We start from the raw sequence: 16000 nt of genomic DNA, 5'->3' as shown, positions 1-16000 counted from the left end.
AAACTAGAGGGACTAACACTCAATGAGGAAAACATTAAGGTTATGAGTGATGCACGTTTGCCACAAGACCTTCTTTTTAAATTAAAATGTCTTATACTATCCTTTGAGGATGATAACAATGAGAAAGATAGTTTGCCTTTTGATTTCTTTCACAAGATACCCAATTTAGAACGGCTTACAGTACAGAAATGCTTTGGTATGAAGGAGATATTTCCCTCTCAAAAGTTTAAAGTTCACGACAATGTACTTGCTGGATTGAAACGATTATATTTGTCGGAATTAAAGGAGTTGGAATGTATAGGTTTAGAGCACACGTGGGTACAACCATACTCCAAAAAGCTTGAATTGTTAAAGCTTCGCACTTGCCCTCGAGTAGAAAGCATAGTTTCTTGTGCAGTGTCATTCATCAATCTTAAAGAGGTATATGTGAAGCTCTGTGAAAAGATGGAGTATTTATTCACATTTGCAACACTCAAAAGTTTGGTGAAACTTGAGACTCTAAGCATAAAGAAGTGTGAATCAATCAAAGAAATTGTGAAAAAGGACGATGAAGATGGTTGTGATGAGATAGTATTTGGACGACTAAGATCAATTAAGCTGAATTCCTTGCCAAAGCTAGTATGCTTTTATTCTGGGAATGCCACTTTGGAATGCTCATATTTGAAAAACGTGATGGTAGCTGAATGTCCCAATATGATAACTTTCTCTCAAGGAGTCATTAAAGTGCCAACCTTTTTGGAGATTCAAACATCAAAAGATTCTGATTTAATATTTCACGGCGATCTTAACAAAGCGATCCAAAAGTTGTTTCCCGATCAGGTAAGAACTCATTAATAATTATACTTTTAGAATGAAACTTATTGGTGCATGTCCGTTATTTTGATGCAATCTGTCATTTTGCAATGCTCAATGAATTTCAGATATAATAAAGTGTGTGCTGTTAAGTGGCTTAATATAAGAGAGAAAAATCGAAATAGAAAGGAAGGTAGCGAGCTTCTTAAAGTAATCTCCCTTCAATATGATAGAACAAAGAAGATAGTGTCAAACAGTGTATTCCTAGCACTTTTTCGTAATTGAAATTGAAAGTGTCTTTTTCAATACAATATCAAAACTTTCATAGTAAATTGAATAAGATCTCACTACAATCTTTATCCTACGAACAATCTCAGGTTCTTTATAAAATCTTTTAGCTTAAAAAAAAAAACCTGAATCTTTTATAAAAAGTTTTTCCTAATAACTCACTATTTTTCATATATTCAGGTAATCCATGAGTCATGATGACAGTAATGAGCCTTTGGAGTTCTTCTTCCTCTACCATTTGGTAAGTATATATATGTATTCCTGCATTTGGAGTTCTTATTCGTGCATGTCAACCATACTTCAAATTCCTTCCCTTTTAAATCTTAATAGTGTTTGATTTTTATACACAATTGAAAAATTAGTCGCCTTCAACAATTCACAAAGTTCAATATTTTCCATAATATCTTGCAAAGATACTAACGCATTCCAAGTTGGAGAGCACTTACCAATTAATGCCACACCCAAAAATATATATTTTCTTTCGTTGTATACATAAATTTGAAAAGAGCAGTTATATTTTTTTAGGTATAACTATACTCTTAATTCTATTACTATGATTGTGTGCGATTTATTTATTTTTGTTCAAATTTAAAGAGTTGGTGGAGATGTAGTCATACAGACCCAAACCTTATTGGGCTCAATGAACCTTTGATCCAAGAAGAAACGGCCAAGCATAGGTGGGGCAGAGTATATGAGAGGAAAAAGAGTAGGAAAGGTGACGTGGCATAGTAGGGAGGAATAGGTTGGTTAGAAGAGAGAGAAATGGGTGTGGTTGATTTAAAAAAGAATCTCAAAGAAAGTTCATGGGGACAATTAGTTGTTTTTAAGTAGAGAGAGCACCATTCTTGATTTCTCTAAGGAGCTTGGCTATGGGCAGTGAGATATTCATATCGTACTGATTTTCTTGTTTTGCAGAGAATAAATAACCATCCATATTCAGTCTTAATTTAATTTTTCTGTGCTTTAAAAAATCCCTATTATTGGTCCGACCTGCCGGATACTTGCAAACAATGCCACCAAAGAAGAACAATACCACCCAAGGGGAGCAAGCAGCTGAGGAGAATGATGAGACAAAGGTAGGGTTTGTTGCGGGAGAGGTGACTAAGCTCAAGGCAGTTGTTGAGGAGTTAGTTGCGCAATCGTTATAGAACCAAACCCATTTGGAAAATGTTTGTAAGGACGCCGCAGAGCAGATCGCAATATTACGTGAGGAAGCAGCTGAGAATCAATCAAAGTTGTTGAATCTAATGTCAGAATTTACAAAGGGTAGAGAGGAGGAGGACGAAGGACAGGGGTCTGTAGGACAGAAGAAAACGAATTCGGTAAAGACTATACCGAGGGTGTTTCCGAGTATGAAATTGCTTGACGAAGATGATCTGTTGGAGTTTCGCCAATCGATGAAGAAAATAGAGTTGTCGTCATTCCATGGTGAAGATCCCGCAGGGTGGATTGACAGGGTAGAGGTTTATTTTAATGTCCAAGAGACACAAGAAGCCGTTCGTGTAAATCTTGCCCATCTATGTATGGAAGGTAGCACGATACATTTTTTTCCGTCTCTGTTGAATGAATATGAAGAGTTAACATGGGAAGATTTAAAAATGGAGATGTTGGAGAGATATGGAGGAATGGGAGAAGGAAGTGTTTATAATCAATTGGTTTCTTTGAAACAAACAGGAAGTGTGGAGGATTATATTAGAAGTTTCGAATATTTGATTACTCAAGTACCACGAATGCATGACGAGCAGTTGTTTTCATACTTTACTTATGGGTTAAAGGATGACATTCGTGCCAGAATGAGAAGCTTACACGTTGCAAACCCTCTCTCCAAGGAGCGCATGATGAATGTGGTGCGTGCCATTGATGTGGAGATGTCAGGAAGAAGCAGAATGTGGCAGGGAAGAGGTGAGCCACGTGGTGAAGGTAAAACCCAAGTGGGAAACCGACCTGTATTTAGTGTGTTGGGCAAAACTAGCCCAAAACAAAATGGGGGCAATTGGGGAGGAAATGGTCCAAGCCCAGGTGAAAAAAAAGATTGGGGTGGGCAAAGTAGAACAGGACCGAAAGATAGAGGAGCCAATCATCTCACCTATCAGGATCTCTTGGACCGGAAACAAAAGGGTTTGTGTTATAAGTGCGGTGGCTTATTAGGACCCCTCCATCGGTGCCCAGTTAAGCAGCTTCGTGTCATCATGGTTAACGAAGAGATCTAAGTTGCATGTGACAAGGGGGAAGAAAAAAGTGACAACGATGACGAGGAATACGAGGTGGTGGCTCCGTGCACGACGTTGAATATCTGTACGATCGCGAGTGGCAATGGTGATCAACCAAGAATAATGAAGTTGCGAGGAATGATTGGGGAGATTCCTATGCTATTTTTAATAGATAGTGGAGCTACTCATGATTTTATTTCTAGAAGACTTGTGGAAGCATTGGGTTGGAAGTGGGAAAGAACAAAATAAAAGAAGGTTTTAATGGGAGACGGACACAAATCAGAAACTCCAGGTGTTTGTAGAGGTATCAAGGTGAGGTTTGATGAGGGTGAATTTGAAATTGATGCATTTCTCTTTGACTTGGAGGATATGGATATCATATTAGGAATGTCGTGGTTAATGACTTTGGGAGAAACAACGGTGGACTTGAAAAAACAGATTATGAAAGTACAAACCAATCAAGGTGAAAGGTTGTTGAAAGGGATTCCTCATGGGAATTCTTTGATAATGTCGGTTTGTGATTTATTGGAAGATGAAGGAAAAGCGGAGGATGATGGCCTGAACCCAGAGCAGAGGAGCGTCCTTGATAACATGTTGCAACATTTTAGTGAAGTGTTTGAGGAACCAAAAGCGTTGCCACCTGTACGTGTGAAGGAGCATCAGATCAATCTTAAACCAGGACAAGAACCTATTAATGTGAGACCCNATCGTTATGCTTACCACCAGAAAAATGAAATTGAGAACTAAGTGCTAGAATTGATGGAGGTGGGCTATGTGCGGTACAGCCAGAGTGCTTATTCCAGTCCCGTAATTTTGGTGAAAAAGAAAACAACAAGTGGCGTATGTGTGTTGATTATAGAGCTCTTAATAAAGCCACTATTGCGGATAAATTTCCCATACCTGTTATAGAGGAGTTGTTGGATGAGCTGAATGGTGTCAGATTTTTCTCTAAACTTGATCTTCGTTCAGGTTATCATCAAGTCAGGATGCGTGAGGAAGATATACCAAAAACTGCATTCAGAACCCATGAGGGTCATTACGAATATATGGTGATGCCTTTTAGATTGATGAATGCACCCTCAACCTTTCAAGCACTCATGAATGAAGTCTTTCGTTCTTTGTTACGCCAAGGAGTATTGGTGGTTTTTGATGATATTCTTGTATACAGTAGTAGCTGGGAAGAACATTTGTAATTACTGGAAAGGGTGTTAGGATTGTTAAGAAAAAATCAATTATTTGCAAACAAGGAAATATGCATGTTTGGCGAAGAAAGTGTTGAATATTTGGCACACATTATCTCAAGAAAAGGAGTTGCGGTTGACCCGACCAAGATTAGCAGCGTGATGGAGTGGCCTACCCCTAAGAATGTGAATGGAGTTCGTGGTTTTCTGGGTTTTACAGGCTATTACTGTAAATTCATTAAGGATTATGGTAAAGTCGCCAAACCCCTCACAGAGTTAACAAAAAAAGATGGTTTTGGTTGGAATGGGAAGGCTCAAGAAGCCTTTGAAGAACTTAAACGAAGGATCACCACAACACCAGTATTGCAACTCCCAAACTTCGATGAGGAATTTGTCCTAGAGTGTGATGCGTCAGGAATAGGAATTGGGGCCATCTTGATGCAAGGAAAGAGGCCAATAGCCTATTATAGCAAGGCTTTGAGCCCTCGTAATTTGACTAAATCTGCATATGAGAGAGAACTGATGGCAGTAGCTTTGGCAATACAGCATTGGCGACCTTATCTATTGGGTCAAAAATTTACTGTTTTCTTTGATCAAAAGAGTCTGAAACAGTTAATGCAACAACATATAACTACTGGGGCTCAACAAAACTGGTTGGCAAAGTTGTTAGGCTATAATTTTGAGATTGTTTACAAGCCTGGTAAGAAGAATCAAGGGGCTGATGCGCTGTCTCGCAGCAGAGAAGAGATGGAAATAAATAGTATGGTGGAGTTTCCAATAAGGTTAGATTGGCAAGAACTCAATGTCGAAGTGCATAAAGATGATAAATTAAAAAAGATAATTGAAGAGGTGAAGGCTAGACAGGGTGGGCATGTTCATGCGGGTTACGAATACAAGCAGGGAGTATTATCCTATAAAAATATCCTTATTGTTCCAGAAAAATCAGCGTGGATTCCTAAGTTCTTGGAAGAATTTCATGCTACTCCCCAAGGCGGTCATTCAGGTTTCTATCGTACATATAGGAGACTAGCTGCCAACTTGTATTGGAAAGTTATGAAAAAGGATGTCCAACAGTTTGTCCAGGCTTGTGACACATGTCAAAGGCAAAAATACATTACAGCAGCTCCTAGTGGTTTATTACAACCACTACCAATTCCGAAAAGGATTTGGGAGGATCTAAGTATTGACTTCATTATGGGACTACCAAGATCTAGAGGTTTCGAAGCCATATTGGTGGTTGTTGATCGTTTATCAAAATACTGCCATTTTGTAGCCCTTAAACATCCTTATACCGCAAAGGTTTTGGCTGAAATATTTGTTAAGGAGGTAGTACGGCTTCATGGGATTCCAAATTACAAATGAGTACAGCTTATCATCCGCAATCGGATGGACAAACTGAGGTAACAAATAGGTGTTTGGAGACTTATCTAAGGTGTTTTATCATCGATCAACCCAAAACGTGGGTGCTTTGGATGCCTTGGGCAGAGTTTTGGTTTAACACCACTTATCATGAATCTACTAGAATGACCCCTTTTGAAGTGGTATATGGGAGACCACCCCCCATGATTGTGCAAGTGGTGCAAGGAGAAGTGAGAGATGAAGCTGTCAAGAAGGATCTTTTGGAGAGGGATGAGGTGTTGAGACAACTAAAAGCCCATTTGCTTCGTGCCCAGGACAGAATGAGGACGCAAGCCAATAAACATCGAAAGGAAAGACACTTTGATGTGAGTGATCTTGTGTTTTTGAAATTGAAACTGAATAGGCAGCAGTCTGTCATGAACAGAGTCAACCCGAAATTAAGTGTTAGATATTATGGCCCTTTTGAGATTATGGAGAAAATTGGGGAAGTGGCATATCGGTTGCAATTGCCACCAAATTCCAAGATTCATCTCGTCTTTCATGTATCATTATTAAAGAGAGTTGTGGGTAAGTATAAGGTTGAGGATGATCTTCCTACTAGGTTGAAGGTGATAGAGCAGAATTATTAATTCCTGAAGTTATTTTGGCTACTCGAGAAAACACTAAGAAAGGGAAAATACGAAGCAAGTGCTGGTGTAGTGGAAAGGGCAAAACGTTGATGAAGCTACTTGGGAACATGAAGTGATCATTAAAAGTCAATTTCCTGAATTGAGCCTTGAGGACAAGGCTCTACTTCAAGAAAGGGGTATTGATACAAACCCAAACCTTATTGTGCTCAATGAACCCTTCATCCAAGAAGAAACGGCCAAGCACAGGTGGGGCAAAGTATACGAGAGGAAAAAGCGTAGGAAAAGTGACGTGGCATAGTAGGGAGGAATAGGTTGGTTAGAAGAGAGAGAAATGGGTGTGGTTGTTTTAAAAAAGAATCTGGAAGAAAGTTTAGGGGGACGGTTAGTTTTTTTTCAGTAGAGAGAGAGCCATTCTTGGTTTCTCTGAGGAGCTTGGCTCTGTACAGTGAGATATTCATATCTGACTGATTTTCTTGTTTTGCGAAGAATAAATAACCATCCATATTCAGTCTTCATTTAATTTTTCTATGCTTTAAAAAATCCTTATCATAAAGGTTGGAGGTGAACTAGACACAACAGGAGGAGCACAATAAAAATATCAATTATGATAGATGGAGGCACACAAGAAATAGACGAAGACACAAACATAGGGAAAGGAAATTTAAAGTAAAGAAAAGGCTCATTGAATATGATATCAAATTAAATGAAATAGTGACCAAGAGAAGGAGAAAAACATTTATATACTTTTTGTGATCTAGTGATACCTAAAATGACATATATTTGTGTGACTGAAGAGATAACTTATCAAGACTAGGACTTAAATTATGAACAAAATAGGTGGGTTCAAAAACTTTAAAAGGTAAGGATTGAAAAGGTTCGTGAGAAAACAAAATGGAATGAGAGATTTTATTATTTATCACCGAAGATGGTATGTGATTAATAAGATAACATGTAGTGAGAACAACAACACATAAGAAAGAATGTGGAACATCACCATGAATTAAAATTGCATGAGTGATTTTAATAAGATGTTTATTCTTCCGCTCAACCATCCCATTTTGTTGAGGTGTAAACAAACAAAAGATTTGATGCAAAATTCCTTGAGAAGCCATAAAATGTTTCAATGAATGCGAAAGATACTCATGACCAATATTACCGTACAAATATGGAATAGAAATCCCAAATTGATTTTGAACTTCATTGTAAAAGGATTGAAAGAAAACGCTTCGAATGATTTTTCATTAAGAATAACCAAGTACGTCGTGAATAATCAGCAATAAAAGTAACAAAGTACAAAAATCTTAAATTGGACGTAACACAACTAAGTCCCCAAATATAATATTGAACTAAGACAAACAAAGATGAAGTATGTTGTGAGACATTACGAGGAAACAAATTATGACTATGTTTCCTTAATCGACACAACTCACATGACAAACTAGATAAATTTGACAAACATGGAACAAGTTGTTGCATTTTGCAAGATAGGATGACCCAAATGAGCATGAAGGAGAGATGGAGAATCAATAGTGGTGCTAACATATGCAGAGTGTAAGACCTGGGAAAAATTATGGTATTAGGGAATAATGTGGTTGTGAGACTTGAGTATTATTTTTTGATAATTAGTGTTTAATACTTAGATGTTTCTTAGAATTATAATTGTTATGTTGATTATTTAAGGTTATTATTGATAAAGAGCAACATGTGATTCATATGTTATTAATTTGGTGATTTGTGGGTGTGTGTCATATTACCAATGTGATGTGTTGGCTTCTTGATAGAAGGGTGGTTTAAGATTGAATAGGTGTGGGTTCAATTCTAGAGAGAAAGAGAGCTAAGGTGAACTTTTGTTTTAATTTGTATTTTTGAGCCCAAGGGCAAAAGAGTAATTTTACCCTCATTAATTTGTGTAGATATTAATGTAAGGGGGTATAAAAAGTGAAAGAGTAAAATTAAAATCTGAAATTAAAAGATTATGTGAATCTTTGAGAGATTTGGTGGTTAATAGTATTTTAAAAAAGTAGATAAGATAAAATAAGAGATGAAACCTTTGGTGGTTTTATAGATTAAGCGAGAGATATTATTTTAATAAAAAAGATAGAGATAGAATAGAAGAAGATAAAAAGGAGAAATGTAAAAGGGGTCTACATATTGTTACCCCCTAATTTTAAAAACGAATTGTAAAAGAAAAGGGAGAGAAGAGACGTTTTCTAGGAGAAAAGAGGAAGAACTGCAGAAAGCCTTAATGCAAGTTGTAGATAAAACCCTAAGATTGGCCAAGGTATGGGGAAGCTTACCATTGTTTGTTTTCTTATTTGTTTGTATGATGAGTAGGGTTTGCTTTTAATTATCTTGAAAGGTAATGTTGTTTTGATGCATGTGGATGTATGAGAATTTGTTCTGGATGGTGATAAGGTTTATATCATGGTTGTGTTGGGTTTTATCTATGAATGTATGTATGGTTGTGTTGGGTTACCCCATAATAGGGTTTGATGCTAAGGGGAACAAAGTTATGATAATTGGGGGTTTTATCATGAAAATATATGTTATAAAGAAGGTGTGATAATCATATGCAGAATATTGTGTTTGTTTGGGTTATAATCTACATGGTGATGGGTTTTGGATGATTCAAGTGATGTGATGTATGTATTAGGGTTTGTTCATAAGGGTATGTGAGGTTGAATATATGCATGATGTATTGAGAATGTTTTCTCGTGATTTAAGGTTGAGGTATGTATGTTTGAGCACTTGAATTATGTCCAGAATGTGTTTCGATTCTGCAATAATCGATTGTCATTAGTTATAATCGATTATTTGTACGTTGGTTTTGAGTGTGGTTTCAGGAATAATCGATTATCTGGGATGATAATCGATTATCCCTTTATGCGTGATGAATTTTGGTAATTTTTTGTGTAAAACCACTAAGATAATCAATTATCTTAAGTGATAATTGATTATCACAGGGTATTTTGTATACATGTGTATGTTTCAGGAATAATCGATTATCACTTATGATAATCGATTATCCTAGAGTATTTTTACTGGAAACAGTTCGTTTTGATGAAGAGTGAACATGGACCAAACTTGAGGATCTATGGAATGTGATAATAATCAGAGAATGAGATTAGTGGTTATGTTTATGGTCAGTTTTGACTTGTTGTTGAGGTTGGAACATGAATAAGTGTTGAGGTGTACTTGGGTATGAGGTTGATGAGCATGAGAGTGAAGGATAAATCTACTAGTTGTACCTAGTAAATCCAGGTTGATGAGCATGAGAGTGAAGGATAGATGCTTCCTTTGCCTTGTGTGCATAGGAAGGGTTTTTCGGGTATTGAACCTTCCTTGTGTGAGGGGTGATGGTGTCTTCCCTGTCCTTGTGTGGTAGGATTACACCTTAGCTGGATTGCGGGACACCTCGAGTGTATCTGTATGGAAAAGCTGATGGGGTTGTAGGAGTAGTTATAGTTAGTGAGGTAGGTACAAGAATGTGATTGACTCTTTCCACTATGGTGTTATGGTACGGTGATACTAATGGTGTTGTTTATGACTGAGATAGTCATGATAGTGGTGTATCTATGATGATGATCATGATTATAGCAGTGTTATTATAATGGTTATAATAAGTAGTTTGCATAAATGCTAATGAGTGGATACACAAGGGTCTATGTGTGAGATGCATCAAGGTTCAAGGGTCAAGGGTCGAGGATTGAAGATCAAGGATCGAGAATTAAGTAATTCATTATGATTAATTTGTTATGTTAGAAGATTAGGAATTGTTATTACTATTGGGTATGGGGTGGTTTATGGTTGATATATTCAATGTGTTTATATCTTATTATTATTATGATTGTTTTATCGGTACTTTACCCTATACATGTTTGTATTTGTGTTTTGTAAATGATATTATCGGTGATGATCATATAATGTGTTATACATGAGCAGATGATGTTGTAGATGATGTTGAGGCATGATAATTCGAGAAATGACGGGGGACAAACTTGGGATCTTTTATTTAAAGTTATTACATTTGAACTTTAAGACAATCTAATTGGAGTTGTTTTATTTCCTTCTTATTTCCATTTCATTAATGTTTTGGAACTATTACATTTTGAATAAATTATGCACGTTTAAATTTAGAAAATACATTTTTACACTATGATAAAGTTTTGAATTTTGCCAGTTTTTGAATAACCTGTGACACCCTGAAATTTCGAGCGTTACATAGAGGCTCATAGGTGATAAAGAAACAAGATCTTTGGTATAAGAGATAACATAGTCAAGGACACAAGTGAGACAACTCATGGATAATAAGCTAAATGGAAATCTTTAGAACATTATAAATAAAAAAATAAGAAAAAGGATGAATAATAACAGCACCATGGGAGGACACCTTAGATCCATCAACCATGGTAATTGGAGGTAAATAACTTGTAGAAGACAGAGAAGAAAACAAAGATTTGTTACCCGTAATATGATCGATGACACCTGAGTCAAGAACCCAAGGTCCATGAGTAAGACCAACAAAAGATATATTTGTGCATGCAACAAACGCAATGGAACTGGGATTCTAGAATCTTCATACCATTTGAGGAATTCATTTAACATAGTAGAAAGGCCTGCAATATCAAATGATGTGGGTTCCATATTTGATGGTAGTGAAGGATGGTCAGTTTGGAGAGCGAGGAGAATGATCATGTAAGGCATAGCACCAATCAATCTTATGATCAAGTTTATGATAATGCTCACACATGTGACACCCTTTTTCCTCACTTACGAGAGGGGTTGTGCTCACCCTGTTGAAATACCAAAGCAGAGGAATTATCAGTGGTAGCTGGTATATAATTAATCTTTTTAATTGGTACGCGCAAAAGGATGGAACAAGTAGAAGTAAAATTTGGAACAATAAGAGACCCAAAAATCTGATCTCGAACATGAGAATAGTCATCAGATAGTCCATGCAAAGCTAATAACATGAAGAACTTGGATCATTGCTCTAGTTCTTAAGAAGAAGTAGAAGTTGGAGGTAGTATCCCATTAAATTCATGAAGAGAATGAATTTTTCCCTAATATTTAGCCATGGGGCCATGACGTCGGGGAGCTATAACACCAAGAAGATCACGACAAACACCATAAAGATATTGAGTATCATTAGTGTATAATAATTTGACTTACTCCCAAATTTCTAAACATGTTTAATAGGTATGAAATAATTGTTTTAAAGAAGATTGAATGGTAGATTTGATAACCATGTATAATTCACCATCAATTTTCAACCAACAAGGCTCAAAGCAATGGAAGTCACATTCTAAGTAAGATGATCAACATATTCGTGACTTTTAATCCAAAGCCTTGTTTCAGATGTCCAAGTTGCATAATTAGTCCCATCTAATTTGTCAATGGGGAGATACACATTAACATAATTAGTATATAGGGGTAGATAGACATTATGGAAGCGCCATAACAGGTAGAATTCGAAGACAAGGCCTTAAAGGAGGAGAAGAAAAAAAAACTAAAAATTCAAAGTGTTCCAATCAAAGCTACAAGCACATATTCATAATGAGGAGGAGGAGGCGAGTTTGACTGTTCGACGGTGGTGGTTTTTGTTGCCATGCGCGATATAAAAAGACTCCACGAGCATGAGGATAGGTGTCACGTGAGGGCACATTGGAGCTCCGAATACGACTAGCCACGACAGTGGAGTCGTTAACCTGAACAAGTGCTCCAACGACTCTTCCGACAATGGTGACAATGGCAATAAAGTCTACGGTGACGACAGAGACAACAACAACTGTAGCAACGACAAAAAAAAAAAAAAAGGTATATGGGTTTATTAGGAAATTGTGTCTCTACATATCATATGAAAATAAAAAAAAAATTAGGTATAAGATTATTCTCTCTTATGTTAAAATAACACATAGGATAAGATAATCTATTTATAATGAAAATATAAGTCGAGCCCATATACACACAATTAGGTTTAGACATTTCAAAGCGTCTCAATTAATTTGACAAGAACAATCAAAACCTACCAATTTTGTAAGGAATGGAGTAGTCATGGATGCTAACAACCACCAATTGATCTTGTTGGTCGTATTCAACCTGTGTGGGATTGAGAGAAGTCGTTGTCGCATGATCAGAGGACATAGATTTTGGTGGAGGCACATATCCATCCAAGAACTTCATCAATTCGAGTCCCCTAATGGTGGCAAGAACTTGTTGCTGCCAATGAAGAAAATTGTCATCATCAAGTTTTAGAAAAATTGGGATACGAAAAGTATGAGGAAGAAAATTGGAAGAGGAAGGAGATGAATCAGAGTTGATAGTGGTGGAAGATGACGAACTCATGGAGGAATTTTTTTTGCTCTAAAAACCATATAAGGAGAAAGAGATGAAAGGGTGCAAAAGGAAATGATTATTCTATTATTATTGATTAAAAACAGAGAGCAGATATATAAAGAAGAATATAACTGATAAAACAATTATCAATTATACAGACAGGTTAACTTATGTAACAATGCTCATAAACCAAACGGGTTTTTATAATAACTAGTTTAAAATAAGCAAAAGATAAGTCTGATGAATTTGGTTACATGAAAAGTAAAGTATGGAGACCCGTACGTTTGTTATTCATTTCTCTTAATTGTCTCTCTTATTTAATAAGTGGAGACACATTAAAAGATAAGATCGATCTTTAAATGTCAATACAACAAAAAGAAATCTTTTTAAAATACTTAAGATTTCATTTCAATAAATTAGGTGGCCAACTACAGTATAGGAGATGTTTACCACATACCTTTCAATAACTATTTACAATAAGGGACTGTATGCCCCATCAGAATAGTTGAAAATCATTCTTATTTCTTGTTATTGAATGAATTTGATTACTTTATTTGAAACAGATTAGTTAAACTTCTGTACATATAATTGTTCTTTTATTTTTTTTATTTATTTATTTTTTTTTTTAGGTTAGCTGTGATTTCCGCATTGCGTTCTCAGAGGCGGAGGAAACAATGATGATACAAGTATCATGAACAAAAGTTTATTGTAATTAGTCTGTTTTTTGTTGTTTGAAATGCTTGAAATAAATATAAGGTGGACCTACATGGCCATCTATTGTATGGGATTAAGTTAGTTATATTCTTTATGCATGTTAGTCCTGAACAATACTTTGAAGATTTAACTTCATAACAATGTCATGTCTGCAACACCTTAAAAATGTGTTTGAATTGGGACTTTAAGATCATCCATTATTTACTGCTTTTAGGAATTTAGTCCTTTATTTTTAATTTGCTACCCCTGTTATTTTTAAGTTTTATATTCTTTGTATATTTTAAGTTTTAAGTTTTGACTTTGGTCCAAACTTAGTCGACCTTGTCTCAACTTGAATTAACATAAGATGGTTTGAAGTACATGACTTGAAATTAGTTCTCGATGTAAGTCTAATTCAACTCGGTCTTACATTGATTTAACTTAACTTGGCTTAATATGGACTCGAGTCGACTCATACTCAACCAAAGGTCGGTCTGACTTAACTCGACCCAAAGTGGATTACATAAACTCATTTTGATGTGAGTACAACCAGACTCAATCCAAAACCGACCTAACTTGACTCGATCTTTGTGACCTAAATCTAGTCGACTAATATAGACTAAAATCTACTCAATCTTATGTGGGTCTAACTAATCTAAACCCAAGGTAAACTCAACATACTCAACTAAATATGGGTTTGACTTGACTTAGTATGAGGTGGACTTGACTCGACTTAATATGTGGTGGACTCAGCTTGACTCAACTTGGCCAAGATGGGTCTAACTCGACTTTTCCTGAGGTGGTCTCATTTTGATTTGGTTTGTGGTGAACCATACTCGAATCCATTAAGGATGGACTTGAGGTGGGTTCAACCTTACTTGATCCAAGAAGACTTGACCTTACTCAACCTAAGATGGACCTAATCGACCTGAGGTGAAACAAACTAACTCAGACTGAGATGGTATGAAATTAACACGACCCAAGGTGGACATGACTCAATTTGGTCCAATGTGGGTCGAACTCTACTTCAACTTTGTTAATGTAAACTCAATTCAACTTAGCATAACGTAAACTCTACCAAACTTGACTTGAGTGACTTGGACCCAACCAAAATACCTTGCTTGTTTAGATATGACTTAACCTCTACTATCTTGACCTATGACTAATTTACACAAACTTTAACTCATTAGACTTTTGTTGCCATTTGTGGATCTCTCCTTATATAGATTTTATGGTCGAACCTTTTTAGTCTCATGAGTCAAAACCAGTGAACTGAACAAATTGACACAGATACATATAACATATTTAAGATGAAAAATATCTACTTTAAAAATAAACAGAAAAAAATGTAAAACCAGAACTTAATTTCAACATCCGACGCACTTGAGTATCGAGACGAAATTTCAGCCCTGAAAAAAAAAAGAAACTTGACGTATAAGTCAATTAATATTTAGTTATTTATGCAAAGACGGAAAATATTCGTTATGGAAGATAAATTGCTCTGTTACAGCATACAGTATTGTAGGAGGAGGTGCATATATTTCGTTTTTAATACTTGTATACGGGTGTAAGAATTAATTCTCTCAATTTAATTTATTTTATTTTGTTGATAAAAAAAGAATTAAGTAAATATTTGCAAGAGTATATATTTTTTTTAAAAAATGTTTCAGTTTATTCTATTCAAAGAGTACTTCTTTTTAAACCAATAGCAGCATAATCTGTAAGTCTTCTTCTATTGAAAGTATACACAACAAAAGAAAATTGTCTAGCTTGTTTGATTCTGAGTTCTGAAATCTCTAATTTGTTTTGATTCTGAGTTCCTTTTTCAATATCAACTTTTGTTCATTAGAAGGACTTAGGAAGTATTTGACCACAGTCTGCACCTTTAGGCTTTGCTTCAGAATTATAGTGCCTTATTACCTGCATCATCAAGAGCTGATATAATGATAAAAATACATTTTAGGATATGAAAAAATCTGCTTTATTGAATTTGTCTTAACTAGGCCCATACTTTAATTTTCAGTAAAGAGAATATTTCTTCTACATCTACAGCCAAAAAACCCAAACATTACCAACAAAGAACCCAAGCAAGAAACAAACTCAACCAAAAATGCAAAATAAAATGAAAAGGTCACTCATCAATTCATAGCTGAGTGACGACAAGAATGAAGAACTCGTGAAGTGGACTTCAACAGTAATGAGAAACAGTAAAAATGGAGGTCCTTCAAAATAAGGTAACAAGTGTCTAAGAAAAGCAAAGAAGGTACAAAAAACTGTTCATTTTAATAGCTAATATGTGTGTCCCCATTCCAACCCTTCTGCACACATGCAGGGAGAGATTCTTTATATAGAAGGGCCTCAGATATGGATTCAGAGGATTGTCTTTTGGCTTCTGACGAAGGACCTCGAAGTGAAAAAGCAAGGCTCTTCAGGAATTGCAGTGAGAGTGATGTCCTTTCTCTATCTAACTTTAATGATTATGGAAATGAACAAGGCTCCAATGTATTCAAGT

General features: G+C 35.9%; 1 pseudogene; it reads left to right on the top strand.

The window, feature by feature from the left end:
• Positions 1-3290, top strand: part of LOC111241516 — a 23061-nt pseudogene extending 19771 nt beyond the window's left edge.
• Positions 3291-16000: the final 12710 nt, after the last annotated feature.

The sequence above is a fragment of the Vigna radiata genome, chromosome 4 (assembly GCF_000741045.1).
Source record: "Vigna radiata var. radiata cultivar VC1973A chromosome 4, Vradiata_ver6, whole genome shotgun sequence".
Taxonomy (NCBI): domain Eukaryota; kingdom Viridiplantae; phylum Streptophyta; class Magnoliopsida; order Fabales; family Fabaceae; genus Vigna; species Vigna radiata.
The sequence above is the reverse complement of the archived record's forward strand: the minus strand, read 5'-3'. Positions and strand labels throughout refer to the sequence as shown.